This window comes from Coenobita brevimanus, unplaced genomic scaffold, assembly GCF_032717465.1.
Source record: "Coenobita brevimanus isolate Jiangsu-jjx unplaced genomic scaffold, ASM3271746v2 jjx.HiC_scaffold_131, whole genome shotgun sequence".
Lineage (NCBI taxonomy): Eukaryota > Metazoa > Arthropoda > Malacostraca > Decapoda > Coenobitidae > Coenobita > Coenobita brevimanus.
Window position 1 is genome coordinate 6,180 of NW_027642133.1, and position 23,810 is coordinate 29,989.

At 40.0% G+C, this 23,810-nt stretch overlaps 1 non-coding gene across 1 annotated transcript; it reads left to right on the forward strand.

The window, feature by feature from the left end:
* The first annotated feature begins 16,630 nt into the window (after nt 1–16,630).
* On the forward strand, nt 16,631–16,749 carry LOC145389566 (5S ribosomal RNA). The gene has a single exon (XR_013895487.1). It is a non-coding gene; the product is annotated as a 5S ribosomal RNA (ribosomal RNA).
* The last annotated feature ends 7,061 nt before the right edge of the window (nt 16,750–23,810 follow it).

A 23,810-nucleotide genomic window follows, 5' to 3' on the forward strand; every position in this document is an offset into this window, starting at 1 on the left:
ATAACTCAAAGTCAAATAGCCACCCCTTACGGGATTATGGCGTCTGGCAATAGATAGATTATGTGTGTGTATGCGCCAATGCAAGATCGTGCTAGAAGAGTGAGAGAAGAGTTCTGGACAAATGTGGAAGTGTGCATGGAAAAGTTTGGAAGGAATGAGAGAGTGTTTTTGATTGGTGATATGAATGGTAAAGTTGGTAATGTGAAGGTGGATGGAATAGTTGGTGGGTGGGGTGTGCCTGCTGAGATAGATGAGAATGGGAGTGCGTTAGTGGACATTTGTGCTGGGAGGGGGTTGGTGATAGCCAATACCCTCTTCAGGCATAAAATGATCCACAGGTATACATGGCGAGTGATGAGAAGGGTGGGTGGTGAACTGAATGAAAGGAAGGTAATGATTGATTATGTGTGTGTGGATGAAAGGATGCGAAGATGTGTAAAGGATGCAAGAGTGTATAGAGGTTGGGGGAGTGGACTTTCTGACCACTACTTGGTGGTGGCCAGAATTAAGATTCAAGTAAGATGGAGGAATAGAAGAAGGGAAAGACGAGAGGAAGGAGTAGTTGCAAGGAGAGTGGAAAGGTTACAAGAGGATGAGAAAAAGGCAGAGTATAAGAGAGATGTGGAGGAACGATTGGGCAAATATGAATTGGAGCAGATGGGAGACGTGGAAGGTGTGTGTAAGATATTTACAGAAGAAATATGTGCAGCATGTGATGTGGTGTGTGGAAGGAAGAGAAGATGGAGGGGGGTGCAAGGAACAGCGTGGTGGACTGAAGAGGTGAAACAGGCTGTGGCACAAAAGAAGAAAGCATACAATGAATGGATGAGAAATAGGGGCGTGGAAGAAGTTGAGAGGCGGAAGAGAGAGTTATATGTGGAAAAGAAGAGAGAGGTGAAAAGATTAGTAAGAGAGAGTAAGAAGAGAGTGGATGAGGAATTTGGAAGGAATTTGAGTGTAAAGTGGAGGGACTGTAAGAAAATGTTCTGGAGAGAAGTGAAAAGAGTAAGACAGGGTGGAAGTGAAGTTAGCAGGGGAGTGAAAGATAAAAATGGTAGATTACTAATGGAGAAGGGAGAAAAAGTGAGCAGATGGAGAGAACACTTTAAGGAATTGTTGAATGTAGAGGATGGAAGTAATGCGAGTATAAGTGGCTGGGGAATGGCTGGGAGAATGAGGGAGGTGAGAAGACAGGAAGAAATCCGTAGGATAGAAGTTGTGGAAACAATGAAGAAAGTTAAATCGGGGAAAGCCCCAGGAATTGATGGAGTGTGTGGTGAAATGCTGAAGCATGGGGGAGAGATAGTAGTATAATGGATGTGGAAGATGTGCAGATTGGCCTGGGAGGAAGGTAGAGTCCCGGAGGATTGGAAGTCAGGTATAATTATTCCCTTGTACAAAGGAAAGGGGGAAAAAGAAGTGTGTGGTAATCATAGGGGCATTTGTCTTCTTAGTATAATAGGAGAAGTGTATGGTAGGATACTTATAGACAGAGTTAGAGAAAGAACAGAGAAATTAGTTGGAGAAGAACAGGGAGGCTTTAGGAAGGGAAGAGGTTGTGTAGATCAGATATTCATTCTTAGATCTTTAGTGGAAAAGTTTCTAGAGAAGGGAAAGAAGTTGTATGCGGCTTTCATGGATTTGGAGAAAGCATATGACAAGGTGGATAGACAAGGATTGTGGAAAGTGTTAAGAATATATGGAGTAGATGGGAAGTTGTTGAATGCTGTGAAGAGTATGTACGATGGTGCGAAGGCTGCAGTGCGTGTGGATCGTGAACTAAGTGAATTTTTCTCTTTGAAAGTTGGTTTGAAACAGGGATGTGTCATGTCTCCATGGTTGTTCAATCTGTACATGGATGGGGTAATAAAAGAGGTACAAGGTAGGGTAGTGGATGTTGGAGTGGCCCTGGTGAGAGAGGATAGTGTTTGGAAACTCCCTGTACTGTTGTTTGCAGATGATACTGTGTAGTTGAGTGAAGACGAAGGGGAGCTGCAAGGCTTGGTGGATGAGTTTGAGAGAGTGCGTAAGAAACGGAACCTAAAGGTGAATGTAGGGAAGAGTAAAGTGATGTAGGGAAGAGTAAAGTGATGGTCTTTGAGAGAGGTGAAGTTAGTGAATGTACAGCGAGGTTGGATGGTGAGGAATTGGAAAATGTGAGTACGTTTAAGTATTTGGGTAGTGTGATGAGTAAGGATGGAGGTTTGGAGGATGAAGTGCTTGAAAGGGTACAGCAGGGGAAAAAAGGTTGCTGGTTCTTTGAAAGCAGTGATAAGAAACAGGGAAGTGAGCATGGAAGTGAAAAAGTTACTACATGACAGTATTGTGATACCAACTCTAACATACGGAAGTGAAGCTTGGACGTTGTTGGAAGGACACAAGTCAAGAGTGAGGGCAGTGGAAATGAGTTATTTACGAGGAGCCTGTGGAGTCACGTGGAGAGACAGGCTGACGAATGAGGATATAAAGGAGCGTTGTGGTGTTGATGTGGATGTGATAGGAAGCGTTATGAGGAACACACTGAGGTGGTTTGGCCATGTGGAGAGGATGGAGGGTGAATGACTGACGAAGAGAGTGTATGTGAGTGAGGTGGAGGGGGAAAGAGGGAAGGGGAGGCCGAGGATGAGATGGAGGGATGGGGTGGAGAGGTATATGAGAGAGGGGGGTGTGAGTTGGGAGCAAGGTAGTGAAATGGCGGGGGACAGGGCGACTTGGAGGCGATTTGTTTGTGGCCACCCCAAACGGGATTGAGGCGTCTGGCGATAGATAGATAGATGATGTAGCTTGTATTATATACAAGAAATGTCACAATTCTTGTAATTGTAAAAATAATGTATGTGTGTCGAGCGCTAGTGAATTCCCAAAAGGAAGAACTGGAGCTTTTGAGAAACAAAAGGCCAGATTATTATTATTATTATTATTATTATTATTACAAAAAAAAGCTGAAGTTAATTTCAGAATACCATCAAAAGAGACATTCCTATCACCAAGCATGAAGAACAGGCCCAAACAAGGATCAACTATCAGCCCTGCATTTAAAAACCATAAGTGGTTCCCATCACCACGTAAAACACAAGGTCCTAAGTACAAAAAAACCATGAGAGACAAGACCTTTGCTCTTTCTTCGTCAGCCGCAATCCAGTTGCTGGAAGAGGAACGCAAAGCAAAACGAGCTTTAGAGCTCAAGAAATGCAAAAAAGGACTCCAAACTTCCCAAGAAAGGCAAGTCCGCTCAGACGTCTGAACCTCTGACTGCTTCAACATCAATGAACACTCTAGCTAAGGAAAATGGAGATTCTTCCAGTGATGAATCGCTAGAAGCCAGCATGGTATCGCTGGAAGACAGTGATGATGACTCAATTGACGTAGAAACTATGTCCACTGAAAATGCAATGCAGTTTGTAGATCTTCAACAGCAACCTGAGCATGGATCGTGGGTTATAGTGAAGCTACCTGTCATTAACTCTACTTCCAGAGGTAGAAAGACTGTTACACATAAAGCTTGTCTTGGTAGGGTAGAGAGAGTAGAAGAAGAAGGCCTTGAAGTACACTTTCTTAAGGAATTGGAAGCTAAGAAAGATCACTTTGTTTGGGGCAGTTCTGAAGACCTTTCTTTCCCAGTGACACCAGATGAAGTTTGTGTTATTCAAAATAAATGTATAACTGATGTGATTCAGGGTAGAACTGCTACGATTAAGGTTGAAAATGGAGTACTAGCAGCTGGGGAGAGTTGTCTAGGAATAGTGTAATACCTGTAGGCCTATAATGTTTCTCTAGTGCAGAGTAAGTTTCATGCCAGAATGATCTTTGAAAGTAGTTTTACCTTGTATTTTAATTTCCAGAAACTGTGCTTCATAGACCTAGGCAGGCTAACTACCATGGTTACTTTTTCTTGGGAACATGATTAGTTTTCTTATTCGTAGGAACACATTTACTTTATATATTCTCAAGAACATGATTACCATAGTTCAAATTATTCTCAGGAATGTGGTTACTGGTGGGCTAACTAACATGATTATCATATTCTTAGCAACATGGTTAGTTTCCTTATTTATACAAACACTTATTTAAGTTATTCCCAAGAACATGAGCAATTCAACTTACTTTCAGGAACATGGTTAGCCTACTAATTCTGAGGAGCAAGGATAAAACTGCTAAGCTCAGCTATATATTGTATTATCATTATTGCAAGTATATTAAACACTATTTGCATCCTCATTCATCATGTATTTCTTTTCCCCAGAAAATTTGCTTCTCTTCATTTTGTAACTAGGCCTCTAAGGGCAAGAGATAAATACAATTTTTTGAAGTTTTTATGTTGGAAAATAATATCCTAGAGGAAGAGGGCTTAAATTTAGGCATTTAGATTTTTAATGGAATGTGGTTGGAGTTAGCGGTCAAGTGATTGAACTTGGTGGTACTACCATTAACTCCAATCACATACCATATATATATGTATATGCAAAATGATGTTCCACAGATATTTGGCATTGCTCTTAATATAAACTTTAGTGACTGTTGAAGGATTTGAGGGGTAAACGAAATTACTTTTGCACTTAGTTCAAGTTGAAGTATACAATCAAAATAAATACATGGCACTTTTTGATTGGATACTAACGCTCCTACCCTACCTCTCCATTGACTCGTAAGTTCCTAATGCAGCCGAGGAATGCAGCATCTGTGACTCGTGCTGGCCATGCATGCTGGAGGTGTTCTGGGGGAGGGTGAGCCAGGCCGCCCACCTGCAGAGGCGCTGACACACTCAAGGCGCGTTCTTGTGGTGGCAGTGGACCAGCCACTCTGCATTCTCCACCACCCTCACATCGATCTACAACAATTTCTACCTTCTGAAAATGAGAAATAAATACTGTATAAGCAAATAATAACTAAATAAATAAATACAGTAATCTCTTGATTATCCGGACGGCCATTACCCTGACAATCCATTTCCTGGATGTTGTGATCTGGCTGTTAGAAACCATTATATGTACATTTTTCCATAATATCCAGACAAAATGCTTGCATCCAGATGGAAATTATGGCTGCACGAACATTTTTGCATCTGACTGGGCAGGAATAGCCTGGTGGTGCTATCATTGTTGCTAGATGGCAATTGTGTAGTAAACAGCTCCTCCCAGACAGTTGTTTTGGCAGTGAACATGTTGGTTTTTGTGGTTGTTCCCTACCTGCTTCAGGCCTTGTTGTTCCTTGCATGCCTCTTCCTAGGGTGTGTGATGATGGCCCCTTCACCAAGGAAAAGGAAGAGGGTAGTGCTGACTCTTTAGAAGCAGGAGATCCTAGGTAAGACTGATGTGGGATGGTCGCATCATGAGTGCTGACGATTTTTTTTTCTAGCTTACTACAGTATACTGTACCATGCTCTTGTTCTATTATTCCATGATTCTATTTCATTTTACCATTATGTTTTGTGTGCACACTGCATTTTTAGGTCTGTTTGACCAGACTGAGTAGTGTTAAACAACAGGAACAAGTGTTGTACGATGTACTGAAGTGACCTAACACTGGCTTCCAAAATTAGGTTATGTACGAAAGGGGGTCAGGGGAGAAGTCCATTATCCCGATGGAACCATTACCCGGACATGCCTTTAGCTCTATTATGTCAGATAATCAAGGGATTACTGTAATATACTGCACATCTGTATTTCAAAATCTTTCATTCATCATCCTAACTCAGTTTCCTGGTACCTCATCTATCTATGATTGTTAAATGTATGGTAAGCCATTACGATATCCTACCTGTGGTCCCCAAATGAGATCTAGCCTGTGCCACTCCCAGTCTGCCAGTGAAGGAAGGTGTGGACCTGCCAGGAACACGGGTCCACTGCCTGAGTCCAGTAACACCTGAGGCTGTCCCCCCACCAGCTGCACACTCACAACATCCTCCTGTAGCAAGCACTACTTTAAGGAATGAAGTTCCTGGTGATGATGATATGATGATGATGTAGAGGAGGAGGAGTAGGAGGAAGTTTGTGAATAAAAATTTGAATGATGATATTAAGCAGTGATAAAATATGCAAAAAGTGCTTCAGCAACTTCTCATTGTCAAATATTTCAGAACTGCAAAAAAAGACAGACTCAATACAAATAGCATTTTTAAAAATTTTTACTTTCATAAACAAGTCTAGAACTGAAATAATGTGTGCGGCTGCTTCATTAAAAATAAAAATGAAAGAAATAAATGAACACAAGATATCACATGAGATTTAAATACAAGAACTGAATGGCCTAAAAAAAAAAAAAAAAAAAAAAAGTAACAATTGTATAATACAATATTAATAAGTACAGATCAAAATACGCCGAGACAATGCAAATGATGTTAAATGCAAGTTCCTTATGCCTCAGAACAATTCATAATCAATCCCAAATAAAAAATTGAATTTCTGGACTCAGAGATTCATTTACCTCAGTATCACAACAGGTGTGTTAGGTATTTGTAAACTAGGCAAGTGGTAACAAGATCTGCCAGTGTATATTTTCAAAAAGTTTTGCTTTAACACCTATTAAAGTTTTTTTTTTTGAACTCATAATTTGTCTGAACATTCTCTCTTTCGTATCCCCCAAAAAGATGTTCTGTCTAGAAATTATGCTTGGAGAAGGAGACATTTTAAATTCAGATTATTGGATGGAAGCAGTGACCAAGTATTGGTCCCGGATCTTAGGAGTTGTGGGATTTGGAATGCTGAGAGATTACTGATATTTCTTTAATGCACTGCACAAGCATAGCTATGCCTTGGACCCCCGCATCCTGAATGAGGTAATATGGGATTTGCTGTTATCACTTTCTTAATTACCTGAAGGCATTAGAGATGGATACCTTCATGTGGTGGCACAAACAGACCCAGATGATGGAGCTGCCTGGGTATCCTAAATACCCCTGACTCCTTTTCCATTCTCCAAATCAGGCCATAAATATAACAACAAAAACCTACTTAAATAGGGGGTATTTCTGTGTCATTGTGGTCCACCCCATGTGTTGATCCGGCATACAATAACATAACTTCAGCCTAACCTGTGTAGAACAATGGTAGCCTACACTTAGGCCCCTTCAAAGTACAGTACTGTGCCTTGAATGATACAATATAAAATTGGTTGTTACTACTGTTTACCCACCTGAATGGGTGTTGTTTCTGCATTAGTGTGGTCTGCCTCCCCTGCTGGTCCAGCATACAGCAACAGACCATCGGCCCGACCAGTGCGGAACTCAACAGAGATGTGTGCATGTGTGCAAGGCTGGATAGGAACTGCCCACGCCCACCCTTTACCTCGAAAGTTCCGACTGAGCTGCTTACAGGCCGACCCGCTGGTTCCCTCTGGGCAGACGCATCTGGAGAATGTGCAAGAAGCTATAATATTATACTAGAAACAATCTCTATTTATCCTTTCTGCAGAGTAACATCTTTTTATAATACAGTACTTTTTTGCTGCTTCCAGACAACTGCATTCAGTCTGGCTGAGTTCCACTGTAAATAGTGTCAATGAAGGGTATATTTAACCCCTCCAGCTCAGAAAGTGTGTCCTAAGGCAAATATAATAATCTGAAAGTAACAAAAATAACACAAATAACATATCACTGGTCTGATGAAGTAACTCATTCAGTACATTTTTGTCAATGAATTTTATCATATTTAATGCAAGATGACTACTGTTTAGTAAAGACAGATCTCTTGTAGTGTAGGAGTTAAAAAAGGATATCTTACCTCTCTGGCTGAAAAGTTTCTTCTACAGTAAATATAACTGTCTGGTGGTAGTAAATAATAATATGAAGAAGTGTCACTGTACTGAATGACTAGAGAGGAGTTAGAACACTTGAACCAGAAGGATGGCATTCCATAGGTATGAACCCCAAGAGGTGACTGTATGCTTTTCCATCAGATAATGTTACAAAGGAAAGTTGTTGTTGTTAAGTAACCCTGGTCTGTCTGGCCAAGTAAACCCTCAACCATAGGCAAGCAACTGGCCCTGCAGGGTCATCCCATGCTACCAATCAATGTTCCATTAAGAAGAACTTCATCACGGCATGGTGTAGGGATGAGAGTGGAGGTTTGGTTCCTGGATGGACACTGCATTTGCATCCCACCCACCCCAGTTATAGGAGGCATCATAGTAGGCCCCACTATTTGGTTATATGGCTGTATGGTTACCACCCAGCACTGTAAATGGTTTCCTGGGTTACAGGAAACCATTAGACTAGTCATTCAGTGTACAGTTACCTGAAGTGAAAGAAAAATTAAGAGGTAACAGGATGGATGGGAAGAAATATGTATAGAGGAGAGCAGACACAGAAAAGTAATGATAAAGTTGAAGGGAGAAATAGGCAGCACATCAAATGAGTGGATTATGGGTGACTCCACCTTCCACACACAATAGAAAGTAGGCTGGTAATCTACCTTTAAATTTACTGGATTATGATCGTGATTAAGGTGATTAACATTCAAGGATTATCAAAGGTAAAGGCTAAAGAGGCAGAAGCATTAGCAGATGGCAGAACTATACTCTGTTTAACTGAAACACAAAAGAAAATTAGAGATGTAAGCTTCAGTAACAGAATAAATATCATAGAAGAAATGAGAGAAACGAATGATAGGAAGGGTGGAGGGATAATGATGCTGCACCAAGATAAGAAAGAAATATCCTTCAACAAAGTAAATACAAAAAATAGAGACATTTTATATGTAAAGGAATTATTAGAGGATGGGAATTAAAGATAATAGTAGTATATTTTAGTGTTAGCGATAAGCAGAGAAATCACTCCATGAGAATAGAAATAGAAAATATATTAGAAAATAGCCTAGGAGAGCCACTGTTGATAGTAAGGGACTTCAGTGGTCATGTTGGATTGAAAGGAAAACAAAGGATGGATGATAATGGTAGAATGATCATAGATTGGATGGAGCAATATAAATTAATAATGCTTAATGATGACATATATTGTCAAGGAGAATACACATGGACAAGGGACAACCAAAAAAGTGTGATAGATTATGCACTTGTCTCAGATAAATTTTATGATAAATATGTAAGTATGAAGATAGATGAAGAGCAGGAGCAAATAGATATATCAGACCATAATTTAATGGAAATTCAACTTAGGGTTAGACAAGCAGGGAAAACCTACTGTATGATAGGAAAGACTGGGTATGCAGAGACTACTGCAAATCAGATAAAGAATCTTTGAAGAAATATAGAGATGAATTAGAGAGGTATATGAGAGAGTGGGGTGTGAGTTGGGAGCAGGGCAGTGAAATGGTGGGGGACAGGGCAACTTGGAGGCGATTTGTTTGTGGCCACCCCAAACGGGATTGAGGCGTCTGGCAATAGATAGATAGATAGATAGAATGAAAGGAAAATATTGTAAGTGAGAAGCTGAAAAATATAAAGGATTTGGAAGAGAGGATGGTTAATATCGCAAAGAGTGTTCTCAAAGGTAAATATAAGAGGAAGAATATAGGGAAACAAGAAAGGGAAGAAGAACCAGTGTAGTTCACAGAAGAAATTAGAAAAGAGATTAAGGAAAGACGAAGATTAAATAGGAATTGTAGGAATGCAGTTGATAGAGAAGAGCAGGAGAAATGGAGAAACCTGTACATGGAACAAAAGAAAAAAGTACAGTTAAAAATTGTAAAAGAGATGAGCATACATGAAGAAAAGGTAGCAAAGGAAATAAAAGAAGATAAAAGCAATGGTAAGAACACATGGAAATATATACGGATGTTGAAAGGAGAGAAGGACAAGAACAGAACCTGTCTATTGGACAATGTATATGATGAAGATAACAAGAAATTAGACAGAGAAAGGGTAAAAGAAGAAGTTGAGACATACTGGAGGGCTGTATATGGAAAATACCTAAATAACATTAGAGAGGAGTGGAATGGAGAAAAAAGGCAGGAATATATTAGAGACAGGGATGCTATTAAATTGAGGATAGAGAGAGGGAAACAGTGCCAGGTAGTTAGAAGGGAAGGTGAGGAAAATGGAGGCATGGAGTATATAGGCCTATGTAGAGAAGAAATTAGGGAGCACTTAGACATGGCATTAAAAATTAAAAGTGATGTGTCCTATATGGAAGAGGAGATAATAAATGAGGAAAATGTGAAAAACTGTCTAAGAAAAATGAAGACAAAGAAAGCTGCAGGCCCAGATGGAGGAAAACCAGAATTTTACAAAGTTTTCCTAGAAAGTAATGTATTATTATGCACATTAATCGACACAATGAAACAAACACTGGAAACAACGGACATACCAGAAGGTTGGAAGGAATCAAATACAGTCATGATACCTAAAGCTAAGAAGCCTAAAGTTCATGAGTTCAGGCCTATAGCACTAACAAATACAGGTTACAAACTAATGATGGCAGTACTGAGAATGAGCATAGAAGAACACGTAAAGAGAAATGGATGGGGAAAAGATACTCAAGTAGGTTTTACAACAGGAGGTAGAGTAGAAAACAACATTCTTGTTCTGAGGTACTGTATAGAACAGACATATAGGAATAGAAAAATTTTAATAGTTAAATCAGTTGATTTTGCCAAAGCTTTTGATAGTGTTAAAAGAGACTTGATGGTAAAGTTACTAAAGGATTACAAGATAAGTGAAAAAGCAATAGATATTATTACAAAACTATATAAGGGGGACAAAACCAAGGTGAAGTTGGATGAGGGAGAAGACCTTACGATACCAGTAAGTAGTGGTATAAGGCAAGGTTGTACAGGTTCAACCACTTTATTCAAGTTAATAACCTTCAAAATAATTCAGAGACTAGAAGAACTAGATAGGGGCTTTAAAGATGAGGCTTTTAAACTAACATCTCTGTTCTTTGCTGATGATGGGATGCTGTTGGCAAGCAATGTAGAAGATGCAGAAAGAGTAGTGGAACAGGTGATGACAACAGGCAGGGAATGCGGACTAGAAATAAATAAACAAAAAAGTAATATCATAATATTCAACATGAAAGATAAACCAACGGAGATAGCTGGTATAAAGGTTAGTGATAGGCTGAAATACTTAGGAATTACAATTAATGATAGTAGACACTTCTTCAAAGCACAGAAAGAGTCAGTGATAGAGAAGGCAGTAAGAATGGCAAACATGACATACTCAACAGTTGCAAGGAGCTGTTTGAGACTGTTAATCGGAAAAACATACTGGAAGAGCGTAGCCCTCCCAGCAATACTGTATGGCTCCAGTGTAGTAGATTTCACAAAGCAGGAGATAGATAGACTTCAGAGGATAGAGAACAGTGTGTGTAGGAAGATATTAGGAGCCCCAAGCTATACACAACAAGCAGCCTTACGGGGAGAAATAGGAATATCAAGTATGAGAGCAAGAATTATGGAAAGTCAGCTGAAGTATCTACAGTATATCTTGAGAGGGGAGGGGAATGACCTGATTGAAAGAGTTGTGGGAGAGATGAGTGTGCAAGTTAAAAAGAATGGATGGATAAAAGGACTAATAGAGGGAGGAAGAATGTTGGATATAAGAGGAAGCAATGTGACAAATGATGAGATAAAGAAGAAAGTGCAAGGATGGGATACAAAAGTTTGGAAGCAAGAGATGCAAGAAAAAGTGAGCCTGAGAATGTATAGTAAATGGAGAGAAGAGATGGGTGGACAAGAGAAAGTATATGACAACAGGGGAGCATCAGTCATTCTCTTCAGGTGTAGGAGTAATAACATGAACCTGAGAGACAGAAGAAGATTCCAAAATGAATCAACAGAATGCTTTATGTGTGGATACAACACCGAGGATCTGAACCACTACATCCTACACTGCCCTGCCTACAACGAGGAAAGAGAAAAACATCCTGCATTACAGCGTCCGTACCAGCAAGATGAAGAGAATATTATTGGAACACTATTATTCGATAACAGCAACATAGAAGAAAATAAATCAATGTTATACAGATTTTGGAAAATAAGGGAAAAGAAAATAAAGGACTCAATGCCATAAGAAAAAGACCCAGACCACGAAAAGACCACAATAAGACTGCATCAGGAAGTGCCGATACCAAGGCAAGACTTCCGCCATTCAACTGAACTGAACTGAACTGAGGCAAAGCGCTATTGTTTTTGGAAATTAAAGATGGAAGGAGAGGAGATAAGAGGTAGAGGGGCAATGAAAAAGAACTGCAAGAAATGTGGATTTATTGGGAAAGTGAATTACAAGGAACTTTGCAGAAGGTGTGAAGAAGAGGAAGAAAAAAGGAGGGAAGTATGTCACATGCAAGAAGAGGGTATAAAGGTATGATGTTTATTTGTAATGCCTGCAAACCCAGGGTAAAAATTAACATGGACCAATGTGAAGAAATGAGGGAAGAGACCCAAGCTATGAAGGAAGAGCTACAGAAAGTGAGAGAGGAGCAGGAAGAGATGGGAAGGAGAATGATATATGAAGAAGGATTGGAATGAAAGAGAGGGAAAGGATGAAAGTACAGTGGGGATGAAAGAGAAGTTGGATGAGGTGTCGAAGAAGCACATAGAGCTGCAGGAAAAGATGAATGCCATTTATGGAAGATGGGAGGAAAAGGAGAAAGAAATGAAAGAATTGGTAACTAATATTACTGAGAAGGTGCTTAAGAGTGTAATGGAAAATTTAGAAGAGAGAGAGGATAAGGAAAAGAGAAGGAAGAATTTAGTTGTGTTCAGTGTGCTAGGAAGTGATAATAGGGAGGCCAGAGAGAGAGAAAAAGAGGCTACAGAGGTATGTGCTAGAATATTTAAAGAAGTATTTATCCTTCTTTTTCTGTGCCTGCCCTCCTCTCTTCCTATTTCTCCCATCTTTCCTGTCACTTCTTATTGCTTTTCTTTCCCTTACAGGTAGCTTTACATTGAGTGACAAGCCTAATGGTTTCCTGTATGCCAAGAAACCATTTACAACCCTGGGTGGTAACCATATAACCAAACCATACGTGCTCCCTACGTGTCAATAAGTGGGTTGGCGGAGGGTTAGTGCCCCTCCCCTTAAAACAACTAACTCAACAGTCTAATGGCCACCCCTTACGGGATTATGGCGTCTGGCAATAGATAGATAGATAGATAGATTATGATAACCTTGTCTCAGGCTCTTACACGACTAATGAAGTAAAACAGTACTGACACTTGCTGTTTTTAACATCCTTGGACTGAAAGGGAAAACAAAAAAATCTTGCAAATTGTACCTGGGACATCTATTATGCAATATACAGCGTCCTCCATTAAGACAGGGGTTGGGTCTGCAAGAAACAGGGTGTGTGATGGCTGCCACACTGGGCTGTGCCTCAGCTGGTGGTGAGGCCTGAGGGTGGGGTGACAGTTGCACATGTGAGGTGAGGCAAGCGCATGTGCTTCTTGATGTCACGAGCACAGGAGTAACCAGAGCCGTCCTATTTGCATCCACCACCCACACACGTCCCTCACCTGAGTCTTGCTTTAGTGCTGGTTTGATGCAGGTGTTTACTCCCACCTCGGCAATGTCCACTCCAGAGTCAACTGAGATCTGTAGGTGGTGTTAACTCCTTCAGTGCAATTACTGTATGTGTCTTTTTCATTTTAAAGCATCTTCATTATGTGAGCTTTCTTGTTTTATTATTTATTTATCTATTTTTTACTTAATTACTTATTTATTTATCTGTGTGCACAGTAAACCATATACAGTATAGTTAATAATAATATGGGTAATGATGATTATGTCAATGATGATGATGGCATAGGTGATGACAACAGTGATGCTAATGCCGAGGCTGATGATAAAATGACAACAATGATGATGATAATGACATGCTTTGTCTTTACCTTTTTACGGTGGAGAAGGAGCAACTGGTCAAGTGGACGGCGCGAGTGTGTAGCCAGCCAAATTCTCCACCCCTTCCTGCCACGTCCCAAAAAGACTGCCACTGCCTCCAAGGACACCACCCTCACTCCCACACCTGCCACATGGTTGATGGCTGCCTCAACATCTTGCAGAGGTGTATGCCCACTCTCCTGCCCTCAATGAAAATTAGATGTATTATGAAGAGGTATTGTCTCTTCTAAGTACATGAGCCTTTTTCTAATTCGAATAAAACTGCCTTTGTTAGGTTCAGTCACTGCTAATACTGTAGTTTGAAGATCTGAATATACAGTAGGAAAGATAGTTCTTCTTTGTGTACATTAAAACTTAATGAAATTTCATGAACAGATCCCAGCTAATTCCATCACATCAGTACTGCATGGGATACCTCTAGCATATATCAAAACAGCCTTGTGTTACCAAACTGTGATATGTAAAGGTATGTCATGCTGTTTGCCGGGCTATGGGAAGGCCACTGGGTCTTAATGAATGGGCTGTTATGTATATGTACACGGAAATGAAAAAAAAGAGTAAAAAAAATCACATCATAGGCATGGTAAAAGTTAACTGCAAAGACTGCATAGCAAGACAATGTGAGGTACCAGGGGCTCTTAGGAGCTCCCCAACATCTCTTCCTTAGCCATTTACTTTGCATATTGAAGCTTAACCCACTGTGGGACAGGATGACACTTAAATATTTAATTCTAGTCACTGCCAACAATCTTTCAAGTGAAGGAGATCCTTGTCCAACACCTGGGTATAAAACTATCTCAATTAATCCTCACAGGGATTCTGGCTATCACCTCATGAATTATTCTTGCTGAAGGAGTTCCCTGCCCAAAAAAGGTTTAATAATTTACTGCCTTTTTATTATATCCTATACCTTTTTAATATCAAAACTCCACATGACAAACATAAATGATTATACTAATGCACAATACACAAGGTAAACTTGCAAAAGGAAGGTGTTGTGGCTCTCCTTAGTTTGAAAGTATATGGCTCCTAGTGAGACAACATGAATAACCTGGAGAAAGACACTATGAGTCTAAGATCTTAATGTACATGAGAGATAAAGAACTTCAACCAAAGTTGGGTTTCTGCCATTTACAAAGTCATTATAATCACTGCTAACTCTTGTGACTTGTATGGCTGATTGAATCACAGTACAGATTGCCAGACGCCTCAATCCCGTTTGGGGTGGCCACAAACAAATCGTCTCCAAGTCGCCCTGTCCCCCGCCATCTCACTGCCCTGCTCCCAACTCACACCCCCCTCTCTCATATACCTCTCCACCCCATCCCTCCATCTCATCCTCGGCCTCCCCCTCCCTCTTCCCCTTTCCACCTCACTCACATACAATCTCTTCGTCAGTCTTTCACCCTCCATCCTCTCCACATGGCCAAACCACCTCAGTGTGTTCTTCACAACGCTTCCTACCACATCCACATCCACACCACAACGCTCCTTTATATCCTCATTCGTCAGCCTGTCTCTCCATGTGACTCCACAGGCTCCTCTTAAATAACTCATTTCCACTGCTCTCACTCTTGACTTGTGTCCTTCCAACAACGTCCAAGCTTCACTTCCGTACGTTAGAGTTGGTATCACAATACTGTCATGTTGTAACTTTTTCACTTCCATGCTCACTTCCCTGTTTCTTATCACTGCTTTCAAAGAACCAGCAACCTTTCTTCCCTGCTGTACCTTTCCACGCACTTCACCCTCCAAACCTCCATCCTTGCTCATCACACTACCCAAGTACTTAAACGTACTCACATTTTCCAATTCCTCACCATCCAACCTCGCTGTACATTCACTGACTTCACCTCTCTCAAAGACCATCACTTTACTCTTCCCTACATTCACCTTTACATTCCGTTTCTTACACACTCTCCCAAACTCATCCACCAAGCCTTGCAGCTCCCCTTCGTCTTCACTCAACAACACAGTATCATCTGCAAACAACAGTACAGGGAGTTTTTCATCCTTTCTTCTAAATCTTTTATGTCTCTGATATTCTCTCTTTTTATTCTTTTTTCCAATTCTTCTTCAAACTTTTTCATTGATTTTTTATCTGACTTGTAATATTCTCTTACTATCCATTCCGTATTTCTGAATTGTTTTTCGTTTCTTTGCTTTTATTTTTATATCCATTAAATTATGATCTGACAAATCAAAAAACTCTTTACCTTCGTCAATGTTCATACTTATATACTTATCATATAATTTATCATTGACCAATGTATAATCTATAGTGCTTTTTAGTTTTTCCCTACACCATGTAAATTCTCCTGTACATTTCTGACACGTGAAGAGAATGGAGAATGAAAGACTGACTAAGAGGGTGTATGTAGGTGAGGTGGAGGGAGGGAGAGGTAGACTGAGGATGAGGTGGAGGGATGGAGTTGAGAGGTATATGAGGGAGGGGGAGGGTAGTCAAATGGTGGGTGACAGAGCGACTTGGAGGCGTTTTGTCTGCAGCCACCCTTTGCGGGATTAGGGCGTCGGGCTATAGACAGATGGATAGATAGACATTTCTGATCTTCATTTAACATTACGAGCCTATATTTCTCCATCCAATCTAGTATCATCCTTCCATTATCATCTAATCTTTGTTCCCCTTTAAACCCTACATGCCCGTTATAATCTCCTGCTATCATTAATGGCTCTTCACTTCTCTCAATGACAGATTCTATTTCTTCCCTCATTGCTTTGTTTCTATTCTTATCATGTACAGCAAAATACACCACTATCAGTTTCATCTCCCAACCTCTTATTGAACATTTAGCATGTATCATATCAGTATGCCAACGGCTATACCACGTTGAGTACACCGCTTCCCGTTCGATCAGCGAAGTTAAGCAACGTTGGGTCTGGTTAGTACTTGGATGGGTGACCGCCTGGGAACACCAGATGCTGTTGGCATCCCTACGTCAAGTGGGGTTGGTGGAGGATTAGTGCCCCTCCCTGTAAAACAATTAACTCTAAGCCCTTGGCCACCCCGTCTGGGATACATGGCGTCTGGCAATGAATGAAAAATGAATTTTTAGTGTTTAGTGGTAGGTGGTGGCGACCATCATCCACTCACTTGATGTAATGCTGCCTACTTCTTCCTTAGCCTTTATCATTCTTTTTCTGTGCCTTCCCTACTCTCTTCCTATTTCTCCCATCTTTCCTGTCACTACTTAATGCTTTTCTTTCCGTTACAGGTGGCTTTACATTGAGTGACAAGCCAAATGGTTTCCTGTAAGCCAAGGTACCATTTACAGCACTGGGTGGTAACCATACAACCAAACCATACGTGCTCCCTACGTGTCAAGTAGGTTGGTGGAGGGTTAGTGCCCCTCCCTGTAAAACAAATAACTCAGAGTCAAATGGCCACCCCATACGGGATTATGGTGTCTGGCAATAGATAGATAGATAGATAGACTTTACTGACTTCTATCCCTTGATTTCCCTTGTACAGAATCATTATCCCCCCTCCCTTCTTTTCTTCTATATCTCTCATATTTTCTACAACACATATATTTTGACTAAATATTATATTGCTAATTTTCTTTTGTGTTTCTGTTAGGCACACGAGGCCAACGCTAACATTAGAAGGTTAATAAATATTAGTAAAACCTGTGAACTAGAAATAAATAAAGCCAAAAGTAAATTCATTATATTCAATATGAAGGAGAAACCAACAGAAATAGAGGGTATAGAAGTGGTAAATTCAATTAAGTATTTGGGGGTAACAGTAGTGGACTCTAAAGACTGCTTTAAAGGACATAAAGAAAACATCATTATGAAAGCACAAAGACTAGCAAACTTAACCTACTCTGTTATGGCTAGGAGCTGCAATTAAATTTTAATCGGTAAAACTTACTGGAAGAGCCTAGCACTCCCTGGAGTTCTGTATGCTGCAGGAGTAATTGATTTTAATAAAGAAGAAATAGACAAACTACAGAAAATAGAAAATGGGGTGTATAGAACAATGCTGGGAGGTAATATGAGCACTGCAGTAGGCTGCCTGAGGGGCGAAGTAGGAGCCTCACTAATGGAAAAAATAAAGAGGGCAAAGCTTCAATATCTCTATCTATCTATCTATCTATTGCCAGACGCCTCAATCCCGTTTGGGGTGGCCACAAACAAATCGCCTCCAAGTCGCCCTGTCCCCCGCCATTTCACTGCCCTGCTCCCAACTCACACCCCCCTCTCTCATATACCTTTCCACCCCATCCCTCCATCTCATCCTCGGCCTCCCCCTCCCTCTTCCCCCCTCCACCTCACTCATATACACTCTCTTCGTCAGTCTTTCACCCTCCATCCTCTCCACATGGCCAAACCACCTCAGTGTGTTCCTCATAACGCTTCCTATCACATCCACATCCACACCACAACGCTCCTTTATATCCTCATTCGTCAGCCTGTCTCTCCACGTGACTCCACAGGCTCCTCTCAAATAACTCATTTCCACTGCTCTCACTCTTGACTTGTGTCCTTCCAACAATGTCCAAGAGAAGAAATAATGCACTATTAATTGAAATTGTAGAAGAGCTGAGGGAACGCAAGAGTAAGTGGATGAGGGAATGTGAGAAGGCACTAAAAAATCTTAAATACAGAAGGGTTAAAAAATATAACAAAAGATGAACTAACCAGGAAAATATATGATGAGGACACAAAAAGGTGGAGAAAAGACATGGAAAATAAATCAAGCTTAGAAGTATATAAAAAATGGAAGAAAGAAATAGGTGGAGTAGATGAAATATATGATAATTCACCAGCCTCCATAATCCTGTTTAAATGCAGATCTAATACACTAAATTTAGCAAACAGAAATAGATTCAAGGGAACTGAGACAAACTGTCCAATGTGTAATGCAGAAACAGAAGACTTGATACATTTTTTATTAGACTGCACAGGATATATGGAAGAAAGAACACAACTGGTAGAATTACAACAGCCATATATAGAGGAAAGAAATAGTATACTTGGGAACCTCCTATTTAATACAAGTGGTATTGAAAAAAAGAAATTAATAATATTTAAATGCTGGAAAAAAAGAGAAAGGAAAGTGAAGGAGCTCAGAAATTCAGGCAACTGATTATAGCTTACACGTAGTAAGAGAAGAGGAGGTGTGACCACAGAAAGACACAGAAGAAGGAGAAAAGAGAAAGAAGGAAATCGTTTAGAGGTGCCGTTGTAAAGGCAATACCTCAACAACAACACACCACATACTATTATCATTTACTAATTGTTCTACTTCCTTACTTTTACATTTAGACAAACCTTGTATGTTAATAACCCTGAATAAAAATTCCCCCTCTTCACTGTTTATGTTCTCATTTCTCCGGTCCCGTCAGTTCTCATTATCATCTGTGTCCAATCTTACGATCTTCTATCTATCTATTGCCAGACGCCATAATCCCGTAAGGGGTGGTCATTTGACTTTGAGTTATTTGTTTTACAGGGAGGGGCACTAACCCTCCGCCAACCCACTTACTGACACATAGGGAGCACGTATGGTTTGGTTATATGGTTACCACCCAGGGTTGTAAATGGTTTCTTGGCATACAGGAAACCATTAGGCTTGTCACTCAATGTAAAGCTACCTGTAAAGGAAAGAAAAGCAGTAAGAAGTGACAGGAAAGATGGGAGAAATAGGAAGAGAGGAGGACAGGCACAGAAAAAGAAGGATAAATACTTCTTTAAATATTCTAGCACATACCTCTGTACCCTCTTTTTCTCTCTCTCTGGCCTCCCTATTATCACTTCCTAGCACATTGAACACAACTAAATTCTTCCTTCTCTTTTCCTTATCCTCCCTCTCTTCTAAATTTTCCATTACACTCTTAAGCACCTTCTCAGTAATATTAGTTACCAATTCTTTCATTTCTTTCTCCTTTTCCTCCCATCTTCCATAAATAGATTCATCTTTTCCTGCAGCTCTATGTGCTTCTTCCACACCTCATTCAACTTCTCTTTCATCCCCACTGTACGTTCATCCTTTCCCTCTCTTTCATTCCAATCCTTCTTCATATATCATTCTCCTTCCCATCTCTTCCTGCTCCTCTCTCACTTTCTGTAGCTCTTCCTTCATAGCTTGGGTCTCTTCCCTCAGTTCTTCACATTGGTCCATGTTAATTTTTACCCTGGGTTTGCAGGCATTACAAATAAACATCATACCTTTATACCCTCTTCTTGCATGTGACATACTTCCCTCCTTTTTTCTTCCTCTTCTTCACTCCTTCTGCAGAGTTCCTTGTAATTCACTTTCCCAATAAATCCACATTTCTTGCAGTTCTTCTTCGTTGCCCCTCTACCCGTTATCTCCTCTCCTTCCATCTTTAATTTCCAAAAACAATAGCGCTTTGCCTCAGCCTCTCGGTCCTCCTTCTTCTTGTGACCTCTGTCGCTTTGTATCGCTTTGTAGGTCCTCCTTCTCTTCTTGCCCCTTATCCTCTTCTCTTTTCTTGATCACACTTCAATTTTCGTTACCTTTTTTATATGTTTATTTACAGTCCTTCTTGCTGTTGCCTTTTCTTCCAACATTGTGTTAGAAATATTTTAGCAAACTTCAATATTCTCCCTGTTTCTTCCTTACCCCCATATAGTCCCAGTACTGTACAAATCCCCCCATCTTCTTCCTCAAGTCTTCTCTGCCATTCCTCCATTCCTATCACCGCTACTACTGATGCTATTAACTTCTCCCTTTGCTCTTTGTAGTTGTTGCATTCAACAATTAGGTGCTCTATTGTTTCTTTTATCCCCTCACAAAATTTGCAGTTCTTGTCCTGTTCCTCTCTATTTCTACCATTCACTTCCAGAGTACCTGTCCTAGCTTTAACTAACAGTCTACTTCCCCAGTCTCCTACATGCCAGTTTAGCCCTTCTGGTTTTTGCTTTCTTTTATACCATTTCAGAGTCACCTTTCCTGTTAACCCCACTTTCCATCTGTTCAATCCGTTCTCTTCAATCTTTTTCTTAATTTGTTTGCCTTCTATATGACTCCAAACCTCTGCCAGGTTTTCTCTCCTCTTCCATCTGTTAATTTCTCTCCCCCATGATGATCTTGCCCCTCTTTCCTCCAGCACCCTCTTAGCCCATCTTTCCACACTGAGTTTTTCGATTTTCTTTGTGAACCCCAATTTTCCTTTCACAATTCTTTCTTTGAATGTGCTCCAGCCCATGTCTCCCCTTATGGCTTCTACTGCCGTACTTCTTGGGGCCCCCAGGTCCCATCTACCCACTAAGTTTTATACTTTTTCCAATTTCATGATATCTCCATCTCGGTAGTTTGTTATTTCCGATCCATAGAGACAATAAGGCACTGCTATTCCTTTCCACAGACTCTTACCCACGTTATACTTGTTAATCACTCTACACCCTCCATTTATAATCATGCCTGCCATCTTCCGAGCTTTCCCTTCATTAATCTTTCTTTGTTTCTCCCCTCCTATTCCTTCCTTACTCACTTCTATACCTAAGTACGTATATTTATCTACTATTTCCATTACGTTGTTCCCCATCACCCACTGGTTCTTCTCCCTGTTATTAAATTCCATCACCTTGCATTTTCCTGCACTGAATCTTAGGTTCCATTCCCTCCCAAATCTGTCAGCTATTTCCATAAGGTCTTCCGTGTCTTTCCTGTTTTCCGCCATGAGTACTACATCATCTGCATAAGCCAGGCATCCTAATTTCCAATCTCCAATCAACAATTTACATCTATCAACTGTATCGTAAGCTTTTTCAAAGTCTAGAAATACTAGGTATAACTCTTTTCCTTGCTCCTTGTTCCTCTCTATGATTTCTTTCATTACAAAAACATTTTCAAGGCCTCCCCTACCCTTCCTGAACCCACTCTGTTCCTCGCCCCATATTTTGTACTGTTCTGCCCATGATATTAGTTTTTCATTTATTATCATCCCAAACACCTTAGCTAATACATTCATGACACTAATGGGCCTATAGTTTCCAATTTCCTCCTTAGCTTTTCCTCCACCCTTATGTATAAGTGTCACCCTACTTCTTTTCCAGTCCTGTGGTACCTCCCCTTCCTCCAGGATACTATTAAACAGATTTGTCAATGCCTTTGTCAATTTTTCCCCACCATATTTAATAAGTTCACCTATTATTCCATCTGTTCCTCCTGTCTTTCCATTCTTGATTGCTTTAACAGCCTTTTCTACATCTTTTCTTTCTATCCTTACATTCCCCATTTCTTTGCTATCGCTATATATCCAAATATTCTCTGTGGATTCTTCCTCATTGTCTTTTAGCATTACTTTCTTCCAGTATCCTTCTACAATGGATCTAATTTCTTCCTCATTTTCTGTTTCTTTACCCTTTATTTTTAACTTAATACACTGTTCTACATCCCTTTCTCCAAGGTTTCTCTTCAACCTTTTCCACCCTTCTCTTTCTCTTTCCCTTCGGGGCATATCATTTAGTTTTTGAGCTTGTTCTTCTTCCCACTTTCCTATTTTTCTACTGATTATTATCTTTGCTGTCTGTTTTGCCTCTGTGTATCTTTTCCATGCTCTTTCCCAGTCCTGTCTATATTGTTCTCCATGTTTTTTTATCATTTTTCCCCATTTTCTCTGTACCCTGTTTTCCCTCTTCCTGTCTTCAATTGCTAGTTCTACTTCCCTGTCCCACCAGCCTTTTAATCTTGTCGTTGCTATCTTCAATTTTTTTGTTCCTATTGTCCCTCTTGCCTCCTGAATTATGGTCTTTTTAATGTCTTTTTCCCAATCATTAATAGACCTTCCTCTCTTCTCTTCCTCACGTATCTGGTCATCTAGATTCTGACTGTATTTCTGCCAATTCGCATTAGCTATATCCCATTTCTTTCTCCATTGTGTCTTTTTTATTTCTTTTCGCCTATTGGTCTTTCCACATGTAATTCCAATCATTATATGGTCAGAAATGTCAACATTCTCATTTTTCCATATCTTGCACCCATATGTCTCAACCTCATGACTTATTATTATATAATCAATTGCTGATTTTATACCTCTGTCACTCCATGTTACTGGGTCTTCCAGCTCCCAGTTCTTTATCTTAAGCTGGGTCTTTTCTGTGAAGTCCAATGCCATCTGTCCGTTCTTGTTCACCCTCTCATTATTTAAACCAATATGGGCATTCAGGTCCCCCATTATTATCCACTTATTGTTTGCCACTTGTTTCTTTATCTCCAGCAGTACTTCATACAACTTTTTATTTTCTTCATAGTTTTCTTTTCCTTCCACTCCCATGTAAACTATCGTCACCCACCATTCTTCTTTCAGGTCAGTAATCTTTACAGTTAAAATGTCACCTCTGTTATATCCATTCTTCATATCCTTTACTGTTTGTATCTATGATATTTGTCTTCCCTCTTTCTCCTTCATAATTATTCCTACACCTCTACCTTTTTTGTCTCCTATTTGCCTTCCTGTCCCTAATCCTACCCATCCGCCCTCGTGCCATTCTATGTTGTTGTGCCATCCTGTCTCTCCTAATCCTATACAAACTCAGGATGAAAGAGACAGAATATATGACCTCTATAGGGAACAAAAACAAAAGGTGCAAATCCTCATTAGAAAGGAGATGTTTAAACATGAACAAAAGCTCACAAAAGAAATAAAAGAAAGCAATGAAAAGGGTAAAAAATTGTGGGAGGCTGTTAATAAACTAAGAGGTATAGACAAAAAATTAGACAAGTTAGCAATATACAGCAAAGAAGGTAACAAACTAAATGATATACAGGCTAGTGAGGAAATAATAAAATTTTGGGACAAAATCTATAAAAAGCATGAGAACAACATAAATGAAGCATGGAATAGTGACACAAGGCAAGAATACATTAACAAGCTGGACTTAGAAAGTAATCTGAATGTAATGAATATAGATATACCAATAGGACACAATATAGAGAGAACATATGAATTCCCTCCTAGTATAAGAGAACATATGGACATGTGCTGCAAAGTACAAAGCAAAATAAAACCCATGGA